A 3,811-nucleotide genomic window follows, 5' to 3' on the forward strand; every position below is an offset into this window, starting at 1 on the left:
ATCCTGGGACGACATGTTGCTCTATCTGCAACAGGATGGCTCAAAACAAAGACAAGAGATTTTTGCGTGATACGGGAGTCAAAACCCCTGGGAGGTTATATAATGATTTTTTACCGACCAAAATACGTATCGTGCAAGAAAACGGAGTCTGGAAGGCACACGAGGTGCTCACGAGGTAGGGGGCGCGCCCAGGGGGGTAGGGCACGCCCTCCACCCTCGTGAGGCCCTCGTTTCCTTCCCGGACTGCTACTTAATTTTTTATTTTTCTAAATATTCCAAAACAGAGAAATATTGCCTTAAAAATTGTTTTGGAGTCGGTTTACTTACCGTACGACATACCTATTCCTTTTCGGAGTCTGAAACGTTCTGGAAAGTGTCCCTTATGTATTCCTCCGGGGTTACGGTTTCAATAATATTGGTTTCAACATTTATGGGATTACCTGAGATATAATGTTTGATTCTTTGACCGTTTACCACCTTCGGATTTGTGCCTTCGAAGTTGTTGATTTTTATGGCACCGGAACGATAGACCTCCTCGATAACATAGGGCCCTTCCCATTTAGAGAGAAGTTTCCCTGCAAAAAATCTTAAACAAGAGTTGTATAGCAATACATAATCACCTACATTAAACTCACGCTTTTGTATCCTTTTGACATGCCATCTTTTAACCTTTTCTTTAAACAACTTGGCATTTTCATTAGCTTTGGTTCTCCATTCATCAAGTGAGCTAATATCAAATAACCTCTTTTTACTGGCAAGTTTGAAATCATAGTTGAGCTCTTTAATTGCCCAATATGCCTGATGTTCTAGTTCGAGAGGTAAGTGACATGCTTTTCCATATACCATTTATACGGAGACATACCCATAGGATTTTTATATGCAGTTCTATAGGCCCATAATGCATCATCAAGTTTCTTGGACCAATTCTTTCTAGACCTATTGACAGTCTTTTGCAAAATTAATTTGAGTTCTCTATTACTCAATTCTACTTGACCACTAGACTGTGGGTGATACGGGGATGCAATTCTATGATTGACGTCATATTTAGCAAGCATTTTACGGAAAGCATCATGAATAAAATGTGAACCACCATCAGTCATTAAATATCTAGGGACTCCAAACCTCGAAAAAATAACTTCTTTAAGCATTTTAATAGAAGTGTTATGATCAGCACTACTAGTTGGAATAGCTTCTACCCACTTAGTAACGTAATCAACAGCAACTCAAATATGTGTATATCCATTAGAGGCAGGAAAAGGTCCCATATAATCAAAGCCCCAAACATCAAACAGTTCAATAACAAGTGAATAATTCATAGGCATTTCTTGACGTCTACTAATATTACCAATACTTTGACATTCATCACAAGATAGGACAAACTTACGGGCATCCTTGAAGAGAGTAGGCCAATAAAAACCGGATTGCAATACCTTATGTCAGTTCTATCTCCCGCGTGGTGTCCTCCATAAGTTTCGGAGTGGCACTTGCGTAGGATCTGTTCCCGTTCATGCTCAGGTACACAATGTCTAATAACACCATCTACTCCTTCTTTATAAAGATGTGGGTCATCCCAAAAGTAATGTAGCAAATCATAGAAGAAATTTTTATTTTGTTGGTATGTGAAGCTAGGTGGTATAAATTTAGCAACTATGTAATTAGCATAATCAGCACACCAAGGGGTACTACGAGAAGTACTTATGACATTTAATTGTTCATCAGGAAAGCTATCATCAATAGGTAGTGGGTCATCAACAACATTCTCTAACCTAGATAAGTTGTCTGCAATGGGGTTCTCAGCTCCTTTTGTATCAACAATATGCAAATCAAATTCTTGTAGCAAGAGAACCCATCTAATAAGTCTAGGTTTAGCATCTTTATTTTCCATAAGATATTTAATAGGAGCATGATCAGTGTGGATAGTTACTTTAGAATCAACAATATAAGTTCTGAACTTATCACAAGCAAATACAACTGCTAAAAGTTCTTTTTTCAGTAGTAGCATAATTTCTTTGAGCATTGTCTAGAGTCTTACTAGCATAATGGATAACATTTAATTTCTTATCGACTCTTTGCCCTAGAAAAGCACCTACAGCATAATCACTAGCATCACACATAATTTCACAGGGTAAATTCCAATTAGGTGGTTGAACAATAGGTGCAGAGACTAATGATTTCTTAAGTATTTCAAATGCTTCTACACAATCATCATCAAAGACAAATGGTATATCTTTTTGTAATAAATTGGTCAGAGGCCGAGAAATTTTTGAGAAGTCCTTAATGAACATCCTATAAAATCCAGCGTGACCAAGGAAACTTCTTGTACCTTTGATGTCCTTGGGACATGGCATCTTTTCAATAGCATCAACCTTGGCTTTATCAACTTCAATACCTCTTTCAGAAACTTTATGCCCCAAGACAATACTTTCATTAACCATAAGGTGGCACTTTTCCCAATTCAAGAAAAGATTAGTTTCTTCACATCTCTGCAAAACTCGATCAAGATTGCTCAAGCAATCATCAAAAGAAGATCCATAGACGGGAAAGTCGTCCATGAAAACCTCACAAATCTTTTCACAAAAGTCAGAGAATATAACCATCATGCATCTTTGAAAGGTAGCAGGTGCATTACATAAACCAAAAGGCATACATCTATAAGCAAAAGTACCAAAAGGGCATGTAAAAGTAGTCTTTGATTGATCTTTAGCCACCACATGTATTTGAGAGAAACCAGAATAACCATCTAGAAAGCAGTAATGTGTATGTTTGCATAATCTTTCTAGTATTTGATCGATAAAAGGTAAGGGGTAATGATCTTTCTTAGTAGCCTTATTTAATTTGCATAAATCAATTACGATCCTATAACCTGTAATAATTCTTTGTGGAATCAATTCATCTTTATCATTAGGAACAACAGTAATACCTCCCTTCTTAGGGACACAATGAACATGACTTACCCACTGACTATCAGCAACGGGATAAATTATACCTGCTTCCAAAAGCTTTAGTATTTATTTTCTTACCACTTCTTTCATTTTAGGATTCAGACGTAGTTGAGGATCACGAACTGATTTGGCATCTGCTTCCAAATTTATTTTGTGTTGACATAGAGTGGGACTATTTCCCTTAATATCATCAAGAGTATATCCAATAGCAGCACGGTGCTTCTTCAAAGTTTTCAATAATCTTTGTTCTTCATGCTCTCAAAGGTTAGCACTAATAATAACAGGATATATCTTCTTTTCATCAAGATAAGCATATTTAAGATTATCAGGGAATGATTTAAGTTCAAACACGGGATCACCCTTAGGTGGAGGAGGATCCCCTAGGATTTCAACAGGCAAATTGTGTTTCAGCATAGGTTCCTGTTTAAAGAATACTTCATCTATTTCTCTTCTTTCACTCATAAACATATCATTCTCATTGTCTAGCAAATATTGTTCTAAAGGATCATTAGGAGGTACGGCAATAGAAGCAAGACCTATAATTTCATCCTTACTAGGCAATTCTTCTTCACCGTGTTGTTTACTAAATTTAGAGAAATTAAACTCATGAGTCATATCATCCAAGCCAATAGTAACAACATTCTTTTCACAGTCTATCCTAGCATTAACTGTATTCAAGAAGGGTCTGCCAAATATAATGGGACAAAAACTATCTTTGGAGAACTAAGAACAAGAAAATCAGCAGGATATTTAGTTTTCCCGCACAAGACTTCAACATCTCTAACAATTCCCATTGCTAAAATAGTATGTCTATTAGCAAGTTTAATTGTGACATCAATATCTTCTAACTCAGCAGGTGCAATTTCATG

This window comes from Triticum aestivum, chromosome 5A, assembly GCF_018294505.1.
Source record: "Triticum aestivum cultivar Chinese Spring chromosome 5A, IWGSC CS RefSeq v2.1, whole genome shotgun sequence".
NCBI classification, from domain to species: domain Eukaryota; kingdom Viridiplantae; phylum Streptophyta; class Magnoliopsida; order Poales; family Poaceae; genus Triticum; species Triticum aestivum.